Source organism: Meleagris gallopavo, chromosome 6, assembly GCF_000146605.3.
Source record: "Meleagris gallopavo isolate NT-WF06-2002-E0010 breed Aviagen turkey brand Nicholas breeding stock chromosome 6, Turkey_5.1, whole genome shotgun sequence".
Classification (NCBI taxonomy): domain Eukaryota; kingdom Metazoa; phylum Chordata; class Aves; order Galliformes; family Phasianidae; genus Meleagris; species Meleagris gallopavo.
The window spans coordinates 49,049,919-49,063,822 of record NC_015016.2 but is presented as its reverse complement, the minus strand read 5'-3'; positions in this window follow the sequence as shown (position 1 = coordinate 49,063,822).

The window sequence follows — 13,904 nt, the reverse complement described above, 5'->3', positions numbered from 1 at the left end:
AAACATTAACAACTGCAAGGCTAGACTGAAAGAACTGGAGCTTTATCTAGACAAAATGCAACAGGAAAGACATAATATAATTTTTAGGCTGGAAAAATAAAAAGACTACTGCAAAGGGCAGGCTAGCAATCTGCTTCTCATATCCATAGTGACAATAAATGATGGACTTAATGGCAGAAAAGAAGGGTTTTTTTAGCATTAACAAGAAACACCCTAGAGTAAAGGCAGTGAAGCTCTGTAATGGACTGCCTGGGGTCCTTAAAGAATTACTGACAGTTTTGGAACAGGTTAGACAAACATCTGTGAGGATTAGCTCATGCTGCCTGGGGGCAGGGAGATGGACTAGGTGATCTCTTGTTCTCCCTTTTAACCCCCAAATTCTATAATTATTAGCAAAAAGGACACAATCCCACAATAAGAAGCAGAGAACTTGGCGCTGGTCCACAAGCAAACTAAGGACAATGATAAAAAAAAAAAGCAGTGGTCTTCCACTGGATAAAAATAGAAGTTTTCTAATAATCTAAAAATAAGGGCAAAAGTTTCAACGTGCGTTTTCAGTTTGAAGAGTGACAGCTGCTTTTATTGTGATTTCGGGTTACTTGGGTCTGAAGTAAATTCATAAGCTCCTCGGGGAGAAAAAGGTAATAAGAATAATCTTCTGAACTTCCTTTTCTTGCGAATGTAGGCTGTAAACTAAAAAAAGATAAAGAAGCAGTCCCACAAGGTGTGGAAGTCCTATAATGAATGGACACACTGCATGTGGTGCAACTTGGGTCATTTAGCATAGACCTTTACTGTATAATCTAGCATTTACAGAACTGCGAGATGCCATGAGTCTACAATTAGAGGTAGCACAATTGCATTGTCATGGGCTGAGAAGAAAGTATTTTCATTACAGAATTTTCACCATGTTAGCTAAAGTGGGAGGAAGAATCAGGATGGTGTTTGTAAGTGACATCATGCTGCACTGGGTGTACATACCAGCCTCAATCAGTAGTGGTTCAGGATTCCCTGTTGTCTGTGGTCTTCAGAGGTATGAAAACATAGTGACAGAAAAGGGCTTACATTACATTTTCTATTTTAAGGTAAATATTTCTGAATATTTCACCAACTCAATACATCTTCAGCTTCAGATTATCATTAAATGGTAACACAGTTAGGGATGTCTTGAGAAAGTTCTGAGCGAGATCCAGACATAAGTTCCTTTAAAATTATATTTTTCTACGAAGTGGAATAGCTCCACCCAAGGAAAAACAAGGGTACAGTGGTGTGAGAATTCACCTGACACCTCACAGATAAAAGATTTGAACCTCTCATCTTCTCCACACATATCTCTCCTCTTGCATTAGCTATTTCTCTGGGTCAAAACCTGAGATGCTCTTAGTGAGAACACGTTCCAGCTCTGCATCTGTTGAAATATATGCTCCTGTTAACAGCAGCTTTGACAAATCACCGTTTGTCATTCATCTTTCCATGCAAATATTTTTAGCCACATTTCTCGGAGTCTCTTCCTTTACAGAATAAAAGTAACACTTGTAAGGAGATGAACTTTGAGCTCTTTCAGCAGTGCCAGACTAGCTCAGCAGCTCTGTTGCTCCTCTTCCTCAGTGCCCAGTCAAAGTACCATGACAGCATTAGAAGGCATTCCAGGGTAGGCACTAATGAAAACCAGCAAAACCTATGCTGGCTCCTCATCCTCCAGAAGAAGAGTGGTTACAAAGACAGAGGGAGACAGAGGACTCGTACCAACTCAAAGGAACGGCAGGGAGCTCAAGGGAAACACAGAAATGTGGCTTGTAGTTTTTTGTTTTGTTTTCTCTTCCTCTTTTGGTCTCCCTGCTCAGCCTCCAGGTTTATTGCTTGTAAAACATCATGAAGAGAGCTCAGCTAAGCACTTCAGGCCAATTAGAATCCATTCAGATTAACACAGAATGTACCCTAAGGAATCCCCTTAGGCTTTCTTTTCCTCCTTGTTTCCCCCTCAGCTTGCACCACCCCTTCCTGGGGGAAATACTTGCAGTGGTTAATTCAGGATGAGCACTTGAGAGACTCTTGCCATTCCACAATAAGCAGAGGAAAACCATATTGCACACAAGACTTATTTCATATCTGTGTAATGAAACTCTTACTGTTTACAAAACATTACCTGTGCATTAATAACACCACATAGAACACTTTGATTTTTGAACAAGGATATTTTGCAAGAATAACTTAAAAGGCTGCTAACTATGTGAAATACGTGGTACCAGTTAGGCTTCAACCCTGTATCAGGTGCACAGGAGGAATTAAGGTCTTTCAGCCCATAGAATAACCTTGTGATATCACAGAATCACAGAATCGCAGAATGACAAAGGTTGGAAGGGACCTCAAGGATCATGAATCTCCTACCCCCCCGCCACATGCAGGGCCACCAATCTCCCCATTTAATACTAGACCAGGCTGCCCAGAACTTCCTTCTGAAATCCAACCTCAATCTTCCCTCCCTCAACTTCAAACCATTTCCCCTTATCCTGCAGTTATCTACCCTTTCAAAGAGTTGACTCCCCTCCTGTTTGTAGGCTCCCTTTAGGTACTGAAAGGCTGCAATGAGGTCACCCCACAGCCTTCTCTTCTCCAAGCTGAACAAGCCCAGCTCCCTCAGCCTGTCTTTGTAGGGGAGGTGCTGCAGTCCCCTGATTAGGCTCCAGAGGAGACCCTGGACCCTAAGAGGGTCCAGAGGAGAGCCACAAAGAAGGCTGCCCAGAGAACCCTTGAGGTGTTCAAGGCCAAACAGGATGGGGCCCTGGGCAGCCTCATCTAGTATTAAATGTGGAGGTTGGTGGCCCTGCATGTGGCAGGGGGGTTGGAGATTCATGGTCCTTGAGGTCCCTTCCAACCTGGGCCATTCTGTGATTCTGTGGTCATCTTTGTGTCTCTCCTTTGGACCCTCTCCAACAGCTCTCTGTCTTTTTTGTACTGGGAGCTCCAGGCCTGGATGCAGTAATGCAGATGGGGCCTCACAAGAGCAGAGTAGAGGGGACAATCACCTTCCTGTCCCCACTGGCCACCACTCTTCTGATGGAGCCCAGCATACCATTTGCTTTCTGAGCTGCAGGAGCACACTGCTGGCTCATGTTAAGCATTTCATCCATCAGGATCCCCGGGTCCTTTTATATGCAGGTAGCCCTCCTAAAGTATCATCATGTTAACTGTCCACCAACCTCCTGGAGCTGTGATGTGAACAAGATAGGCGATGTGGCTCATCCTTAAGGTCTCGTGCCTGTGCTAAGGTCTCATGAATTGAAAACACAGCTGGTTACAACATGCAACTTTCACCAACCGACAAGGCTGGCATCCCTGAATGTAACAGGGAAATTTAATGAGGTTTCAATATGTCACGCTAATAGACCTAAATCAGAGCTATTATGACTGCCAGTGACGTTATCCAACTAACTTCTCAGCCTGGACATATAAGTGGCTTCTGAAGAACGTTACTTATCTAAGCATTAAATTGAACAGGGTTTAAATAGCATAGTTAAAGATAATATGAATCTGCTCATGTTAAATATGCTGAAAGACCTCAGACACTAGAATAAATACAGTCTGATCCCTCGGGAAGGATTAGTGTGATAAAGATGACTACAGTTCCACTGTTTAATTTTGTTATGTAGATGCTCCCTGTAGACACCTCAGAGAGATTTTTCTAAAATAGAAAATGAGGTTCTCTTTCTAAAAGCATGCAAATCCAAAGCTTAAGAAAACAAAATGTTATTCAATCTTATGTAAACAGAAGGATAAAATTGCCAAATGTAAAATGGTATTGAATAGCATTCACACCCATCCAATTTAATAAAGTTTTGAACTCCTGATGCCAACTCAAATGCCTGAGTTGGAAATACTCAACTCATTCAGTCATTTAATAAATCATGAGCTATAACTTCCATAATATACTTAAGTATAGGTAAAAGACTGTAGCTTTTTGAGTTATGTGCATAAAACCAGAAAAACACAAGGACGTCTTTACACCATTAGGTAACGTCATGAAGACTGATTCAAAAGCTGTCAGAATACGAGAATTAATGATAAATTTAGATTTCAGAATTTCCCTCAAATCATATCGGAGTATTTTCTTAGTAGTTCTGGGAAAATGAGGCTTCTTATGACAAATACTTAGTAATACCAACTAATGACTGAATAAACTAAATACTTGCTGGGACTTACTCTGAGAAAAATCACCAGATGGTGGTTAACTGACAAGTTTTCTAAAGAACACTGATATAAACATATCCCAAGATTACTAGACTATCAATTTTTCCATACATTGCAAATATGGCTCTACCTACACTGAAGCTAGTAGAAAGATAAACTTATAAATCACCGAAATGATGATGGGTAGGAATGTACATAGGCAATACATAACAGTCTGGGATAGGATTTACGCTGCTGAAATCAAGTTAATCCTAAATAAAATCCTTCACTTATGCAATTGGGGAAGTAGAAGATTTAAATTTATAGAAAAAAATATCACCAAAATATTTACAAGTGTTAAAAAATACCCTGTGCCTAGATGATTAATTCTCCATGTCTGATCCTGCATTTCCCATCAAGATTCACTGAGGGATGTGCATATTTTTCTTTAATTATAACAAACACTCTACCCTGATGATACTGAAACATCCGAAACCAAACTCATTCACTCTAAAAATTGAGGAAAAAATTGAAAGTGGACAAACACCAGGCAGTAAAAATTTAGTTCAGCTGTCTGTTTCTAGAAACTCACTCAATGAACTTGTGAGGTTTTGATAAAATTTTAACTTCAGACAGCCCCTGTCATAATATTGTAGCTATATTATGCTAAGTTTTATATATAATTTGCTGTATGAAAAAAAAAAAAGAATGGTTCACAGCTCATTAAGTTAGGATTATTTTTTTCTCTAAGTCAAAAAAATGATTGAAGACAAGCACAAACAAGCCCTAATCTGAGATATGTGTATAGTATACACTCATTGCTTAAATGGCATTGAGAATATCCTTCCTACTCTGCTCACCTAAAAAAAACCCACTAAAACTTAATTAACCAGACCTATTTCATCATACCTTGCTGTACTTCAAGAAATTAAAAAAAAATGTGGATAGGTATCAGTGACATCAAATATTACTACTGTATTTACATATAAAATATACGTGTCAGTAGAAGTCAGACATCATCTTACTTACTGCCTTCATTATTAATTGTCAGACCTGACAGTTTCTTCTTATATTATATTGACCTTATGTGGCATTTAATCTCTACTGTATATTCAGCATTTAATCTATAGCATACATTATACACAGCGTATATAAGAAAACAAAAACATTCCCCTGCACTTTTTTCTGGAGAACAATATGTTTTTCTAAGTGAAAACTGGTGGGGGGGGGATTACCAGAAATTCTATCCTATTTTTTTCTGTATGAGGGAATGGGAAAATTTTTGGTATTGTCATGAGGTCACCGGAAATAGAACAGTGGTGAATATGAATAAGTCTTCATTAGGTGACTGCTGCTTTGTGGTCATTGTTTGGGAATGGTTCTGGATTATCAACTTATTTTTTTTGGCTCTAACTTAAAGATACCTTCTTCAGTTGGTGGAAAAATAATGCTCCTTCTTTAGTTCTAAGAACAGCAGCCTAAGGCTGGAATGCTCTAAAGAAACCCAAGCTTTTGTAAAATGATGTCATATGCCAACTGTGCCAGGCAAATGTGTAGTAATAGCTAAAGCATTCTATAATTAAAACAAGTCCCTTCTTAAAAGAGACTGAAAGTGATCAAAGCCCTTTTGTCTGCTCAGACACTTGATAGATGTGAAAAGAGTTTTGCTTACAGTGAAGATGGTGCTGTGGTTTCTGTCTCCATCTTAAGTAGCAATGGTGTGCATCCTGAAAGATGCCTTTTACTAATACAAGTAAAGCAGAAAAATGAATGCAAAAAAAGGGGCCTAAAACACAAAATTAGCAGGTATTACTTTGCCCCTGTAAGATAGATTGTAGCCTTAAATGTCTGAAACTATTATGTAACAGTGGCAAGGCAATAAAGCACAAAGATATTTCAGTGATACTGACAACAAAAAAGTTCCTCAGGCTAGAGGGAACTTTTGGTACCAGCAGTCACTTGATTACAGCATGTGGTCCATGACTGCTCAGATAAGTTGTCATGTTTCGAGAACATTTCATATTTACCAAGAAACATTATATATGAGGAAATACTTTGAAAATAAGATATTTCAGCTGAAAGACATTCCTCAGCTTGCCTCTGACCTTGTATCTAAACTGCCATAGAAGGTGACATGGCTATCCAAATGAATCATTTCTAAGGAAGAATAATTTCTCATCTAAGTGCACCTTTATATGTCAGAGTTCTTCTTTGTTCTTGGGCTCTCAGAAGCAGAAATATAACAGAAGACAGACAGTTCTAGAAATAGTTCCAGTCATGTTGGCAAAAGAGACATATCTGGAAATTCAAAACTAAAGCCTCCTCTCCCAGCATTTCCTTCACACTCCCAAGCAACAAAAATCAGACACAGCACTCATCACGCTTCAAAAAATAAAAAATAAAGAATTTCAGTTATCTGACCCAGATTGTCAGAGACAAAATCGCATGATACTAGTGGCAGTATGACACTGAAAAGGTAGACTAGACAAAAGAGACAAAAGAATGTGATCCAGCGTAATGGAGCTGTTAAAGCTAAAATCCACAGTGAGCAATTGCCACCTCGATTTGAAGCTTCATCACAGAAAAGACATGAACAGAAACTTACAATGTCTATACATTTTTTGAGCAGGTGAGGAGATGGTGAGCCTACACTCAGTACACAAGCACATAATTCCTTGCAGAAATTGGGACTATCTTTCAAAGCTGGCTTTAGACACCAGTAAGTTAAAGATTTCCACCTAGTTCTTGGGCAGATTACAAGTTTTGTTGCAACAACCAAAATTCTTGCCACCTTTCTTATCAAGTACCCAATGAAAATGCAATAGTAAGCCAATATAAACAGTTTTTCTAATATGCAGCTTTACCTATTGCAAATTAAATTCCTAAGTAAAGTGATTTTCACTACACAAAAAAGTTTATTTCAGGTACAAAGCTTCTAGCTCCAATAATCCTAACTGGAGAACAGCATAAAGCATGAGGAATTATGTAATGCATTCATGTTCCTCTCTGTCTGATCCAAATAACGTTTTATTTCTATAGTCAAGCTAACTGGAGTTTTCCATCATCATTTTAAAAGACTTCAGTCACGTTCTCCCTAAGGGTAAAAAACAGTTGATTCACAAATTGTGAACAAAAATTTATTTGATAAAATTAAAAAAAAAAATACAGCTTTCCACTATCAACCTACTTACAGTCCATCTGCATACTGTAAATCATTATTCAAGGGAAAAACCACAATGAAGATCTTCAGAATTCTTTTTCTTTGGCCTATCCACACTAGAAACTGCTCTAGAAATCTTTTTCCATTATAAATTCAACAGAATCACATAAGACATCATTTCTCCATTCAAAACATTCTGACAGTGTGTTAGTACAATATAAAAATTGACCATACTGTCAAATATCTTCTTATACCTTCTCTCCTAGTGCACAGACTGCTTTGAGAAATGAAACCAAACCAAAATGTGCTGGTGTGCCTGCACATACGTAGGAAAATACCAAATCATGTTGTGCAGACAAAGCTTCTCAAAAACAAAACAAAACAAAACAAAACAAAAGGCATGCACAGTCGTATGATATTTTTCAGATGTTTTGTGACAATTTTAGGATGAATTTGACCTGTTTTTAAAATGTTTCATCGCTAAAGGCAAGCATAGTGATACGTGGCTTCCTGGATCTTTTCCAGAAAGCCTTCATAAAAGATCTATGCCTCTTCTAAAGAAGAGTTAATGATCATTCCTTGGAACTATAAAAAAAAGCCCCACTTCTAGTCAAGAAATATTAAATACCCCCACTAATGGACTAGTGAATTGTTAGATCTTGCTATTTTTAGTGTAATGTCCTTTGATTGAGTTTGAGTTTCCAGCATCTCTCCTTTGATTCATCATGTGGACACGATAAGACAGCCAGCTGCACAGTTGTTTCCCTAGTAATGTAATATTCTTGGAGGTTTTAAATGGGAATGATGTTGAGGGCCTGGTAGCAGTAGCAAATTAGTTGGGTGTGAGAGGGAGCAAAAGCAAAATCTACACTTATGCTATCTATAGTGATAGAATTCATGCAATATAGTGATGATTTATCAGAAAAAAAAATCTAATTTCAGCAAGATCACTGTTGAAATCAATACTTAGTGCGATGTGTAAGGCTATAGTTGTCTGTAGCTTGGTCACTACCATAGAGGTCATTTGAACATCCCAAGCATTGTCCTGCTCTCAAGACATAACAGCCTTGCTTCTCTTGTCTGAAGTTGTTATGAAATAATTGGGAATGAATTAGAAGGCATTTATTCATTAGAACGAGCACCAAGAAATAGTAACATCTAAGGAAAACCAGCAATCTGCAAAAATGGAAAATGAAAGTCTATCTGTTGGATTCCAAGCTCACATTTCTCTCCTATTTTTTTTTTTTTTAATTCATCTCCCTAATCAAAAATACTGTGATGATACAATGGAAAATTGATACAATAATAAGCAAGCATTCAAACAATATCTTCAGGAAATGACTTTAGTAGTGATGAACGAGATTCAGAAATCCAGAAATAAATACTAACCTCATTACACAACACTTTGAGTCCCCAACAATACTGCATTTGGTATCGAAAGAGAAACAATCATAGCATTATCGAGTACTAATAAAATTCAGCATAAGTAAAGATGCTCTAGGCTAATTTCTTATACTGTACTAACTTCATTTAGCATGCAGTTTCAGTTTGCTACCAGTAAGAATAGAGATAAATCAGTACTTCAACAAACCTGCACCAATTATTTCTGTATTATAGTTATTGAAATCTCACCTTTTCCTAAAAACACAAAACGTATCTTTTTTTTACAGGAATAAGTTACAGAGGTAAAAACATTTATTCTGGTACAAGTGTCTGTTTTAAAAAGGCAATGACACAACTTCTTCAGAAACAGAGGTTCATTTTTGAGTAATGTGCTGGAGAAACATTGTCTAGTAAAAATAATCAGAGAATAAGTTGAAGAGGTTTTAAAGCTACAGCTTGATCTCTAGTCAATAAAAACATTTTGAATTGTGTAGAAATAGCAGATTCCATGTTATTGTGAACTTAATGGTATTTATGGTTCCAAGTACTTCTTCCTTGCCATTTATGTGTCTGCTAATTTGGTTGTCTCTGCTTAAGGGTGAGTATGGCAATGTATGTAGTAATGTATTCATATTACTGAAGTTTTCACAAAAAGACAACAGGTTCTTACAACTCATTTTTTCATGTTGTACAGTAAGGAGAAGGGTATCACATTAAGGACACAAATGACAAGTTATTGCTACATCTGCAGTTGGGAAACAAAAGCTACATGCAACATTCAGACTTCCATGATGAACGTCCACTCTTAAGGTATTAAAAAAAAACAAAAACGTATTTCTTAGGTACTTCTATTGTAGAGTGCAGAATCAAACACAAAGAAATGACTTGTTCTTACAATGGAAAAGGAAGGACAATCTCCCTATGGGAGCTGTTGTAAACACACAAGCTAGTATTTTAATTTCCCAGGAGCTGTATCAGTTGCCTATGTGTTTCTATTAACTGAAGAGACATTTTCATGTTGACTGCTCAACAGAATGTTAACTATCACATTTTAACCTAGTGTGCCAGGGATAGCCTTGTTCTCCAGAACTGGCTTGGTGCCTAGCTCAATGGGATGTTAATCCATGGCTGGTTCCTAGAAACTGTAATAAACAAGTTATAAATAGTAATAAATAACAATGGATGATCCGAAACACCAGCTCACATCAGTGCCCTGTGTACTAGCATTTCTACTTTTTCTTCCACAAGTAGAGGTGAAATTGATCCAGTAACTGTGGGAAATTTTAGGAAAATATGTTAAACGTAGACAAGACAATAGTGCCTGTTGCTTTTTTTTTTCTTCTTTTAATAGAATTGTGGGGTTCCACTTTTATTTTCTATCAATGATTTTCAGATTGTTCACTCAGTTCACAAATGAAAACTAAAAGGATTTTGAAAGAGGATGGTTAGAAAAAGTCATGGAAAACTTGAAAAATACCAGAGGATTTCTTCAAAATGCAAGTAGCATCAAGTTTCAACATACAAAGTTGGAGTAATCCTGACAATAAATAGTCAATAAATTTATTAAAATAATCCAAAATATTATGACAATTCCCATTGTCTTTTAAAACAATAAGCATCCGTCCAAGAGGTAAGCCAAAATTGTTTGCTATGTAGCTTTGAAACTTTTTGTACTGTCATTTAAACTGATAGAATGTCTACAACCAAATTATTTAAAAAGAGTATGCACAAAATTACTTCAGCAATTTCAAACAATAATTTATGCTACTTACACTTTTGTGTTTACTGAAGCCCAGATGGTGTATTGTCAAAGATACTCTTAGGACAAGTTTTATGCTAAGCTTTGCAGTAATGCTGATTCAAAGCTGTTAAATACTCAACTTTATCCTGAATCAAATACAATGCTTGAATTGTGGCATAGGTAAAAAAAAAGTTCCCAACTACACTAAAAACTGGTTGTGTTTCAATTGCTCCAAAAGTAAGGCTTCCATGGAAACTATAACAGATACAACGAGCACAATGACACTAATAGATAGAGCACATTCTCAGCTACAAACACAATTTTCGACAGTCACCACCATTAGCTCTGCATTTTTGCCAGTGATGAACAAGGGCCTGCATGCCACACTCATAAAAATCTGCATGAGTGGAGGTGATATACCGTGTCACCACTGCTGAAATGCACCACCCACCACCTCACTGTTCTCACATCCACTGTTTGGTCTTCATTCAGCAAGAGTCGATAACTGTTTGCGGGTGCAATTTTTTTCTGCACGGAGGAATTCAGTGGCAGTCCTTTGCTTCATAGGCACTTCTGTGTCAGATGCCATTCTGTCAGGCTGCCCCTCTGCTGCCATCTGTCACATGGCAACAAAATGTAATGGAATACTTGCAGGAAGGTTCATTGTCTACTGCCGTATCATTAATATCCACCTCTGAGGTTGTGAGCCAACGACAAATAGGAGGCATTACTTTTGGAGCAGCCCTCATAAAATAACTTGTGCTGTTAACTGAGAATCATTGAAGAGAAAAAAAGGTAACAGAACTAGGCAAAAATTGTTTTGCCTGCATCACGTACAGAATTGATGACTTGGAACAATGAGCACAGAGCATGGAATTTGGAACACAAAATGCAGAATGTACAACGTGGTATTACTCATAGCCTGGCAAGGAGAGCTTGCAGAAACAAAATACAGTTGGCATTCTTTATCATTCAAAGTGACACAACATTCTCTCAGAGTTCTGAATTCTGGAGACGTGCCTGAATCAATAGAGTATTTTCATTTGTGATCCATAACCAGAACCACCTACAGGTGTTCGAGTGTTGCAGTGGGAACCAATTACACCACAGCCTGGTGACAATTTGTCCAAGAGGTTCACAAATACAGCTGGTATCCTATTTACCCATTTAAAATGTTTTAATGGTCCAATACATACAATAAACAAATTGTTGCTTATTAGGATCTGGTACTAATCATTATGTCATCGGGACATACAATGCCGTGGCATCAAAACATTAATTATTGTAGGGAACTTTTAATTTCAGATTACTTCAGTGAACCAGAACTATTATTCAGACAAGTATAATGTGGAAAAAGAGCATTCTTTTCTTCTCCTTCTGGAGCCAGTTTCTTCTTTCCTTGCACTTTGTAGAGAGTTTTACAGCTTTGGAACAGATACCTGCAACACTACCAGAACTGAATAGCAAAACTACACTGGGAATACAAGGCAACTAGATATCTTAACATAGGCTATCTGTTGCATAACCCATACTTGAATTTGTAAATGTTAGTATATGCCCTTTCATGTCTCTACTTATCTGGAAAATAGTGTAGCTAGTAATTTTTTTCTCATCAGCCTGTGAAGCTAAATTAAAGCCCAAAAGTTAATAGAATATCCTAAAAGGTTATGCCACAAATGCAAGTGTTTTTTTTTATATTGTCTTCATTCAGAATAGGATTGCTTCATGCTCTACCATTTTAGGATAGATAAGAAAGAGGGAAACATTGCCTTAACATCTTTGAACCATGAAATGTTTCATGAAAAAAACAACCTTTAGATGATGCAGAGGTTGTTCGGCTTTGTAAATTAATTAATCTCACAATTATTTATTTAACCTTTTACCCTTATATTTGCAATGAGGAATCAGTATAGAAGTCATATGTACTGCTTTTCCACATCCTACAGTCTGCTAGCAGCAGCTGATGCCCAAAAGGCATAAGAAAGAGTGAAGAATAATATAGGAATATTATAATATTATTATAATATAGAATATAGGAATTTTTCTTTCATTTTTAAAAAAGTTCTTACAGAGGACTGAGTATGGCATTTAAACAAGTTCAGGGGAAATCTCTAGCTTGGAAAACACTGGTGAAGTTTGCCCCTGAAAACTCATAGTAAACCCTACTTTCAATGTAATGTCAAGGTAATAATTGGGATGAAATGTTTAAAAGAAAAGAAAAAAATTACACGAAATTAGTCAAAGGACATCAAGCATGTAGTGTGAAAGAATACAGTGGATAATGAGATGGAGATTATTACTGCAAGCAGAGGAAAAGAAAGTTCTTGTCAGATTCTGAATCTGGTTTCTCTAAGGTTCGACACACCTGTTTTCCTTCTCGGAGAAGAAACCTGACCACGTAGAAATGAACTCATCTTACAAAGGTATTTAACTTCCTGCTTTCTGTAAAACGTGGCAGAGACCCTTCAAGAAACTTTCTGTTTGAAAGGGGAAGGCAGAATGTCACCCACTCTGACAAATAAACCAAATTTTTTTTATCCAGGAAGTAGATACTTTTTCACAGGAAGGCAACAAAATAATACCAGAGACAATAGCAATACTTGATCGACTAAAGACAAAGATGTGTTGAAGTGTCTTACTGTTCTGGGGCCAGAAATGGGACAAGACGACCTTGCAAGTGATAGTATGTAACAAATGACACAGAACAAACACGAAAATTAAATCTCACCTTCTCAAAGATGCAGGACATTAAAAACCAACCAACTCTGGACCACTGTTGCAGCTGGAGACAAGAAGGCCTCTGGTAGAGATTGGTGTAATATGCTGACTGAAAAAAAAATAAATCTTACATTTATTGTTTGACTAATTGCTCCAAAAATTTGAGATTAAACGAAAGAAACAGATATACATCTCCCAAGGAAGATACATGGAAAAATTACAGTCAGAGAAAATACCAATTTTGGACATCTCAGCTTGTGACCAAGACTCCAGAGCGTATGAGCAAACCCTGATCCCAGGTCTCCATAGGTAGATGTCAAGGGACACAAAGAATGTATGCATCAAAAACTTCCTTAAATTAGTGAGAGTACTGATAACATGAAGTAAATGCAACTCATTCATTATGAAGGAAGACAATTTAAAAATAACAATTATAAATATGAAAGACGTATTGCCAGTAGGCAAGCTAGTAGAAGCACTTAGTATATTTGAGCACAATATAGGAATACAGTATTTCTTGTAGGCTTGGTAATTATTGGAAAACTAGAAGACAAGAATAACTGGATTTAGGAAAAAGTCTATCTAATTTTCATGGGACCTTGTCAAGACCTTATCTTGAATGTAAATTATAGTTCCATAGTTCTGTAGTGGGCATAGCAAATTAATAATGAAAAGATTCAGAAGGGGTGGAATGTGGGGAATATAGAAAGTAGAGAGACAAAAAAACAAAACAAA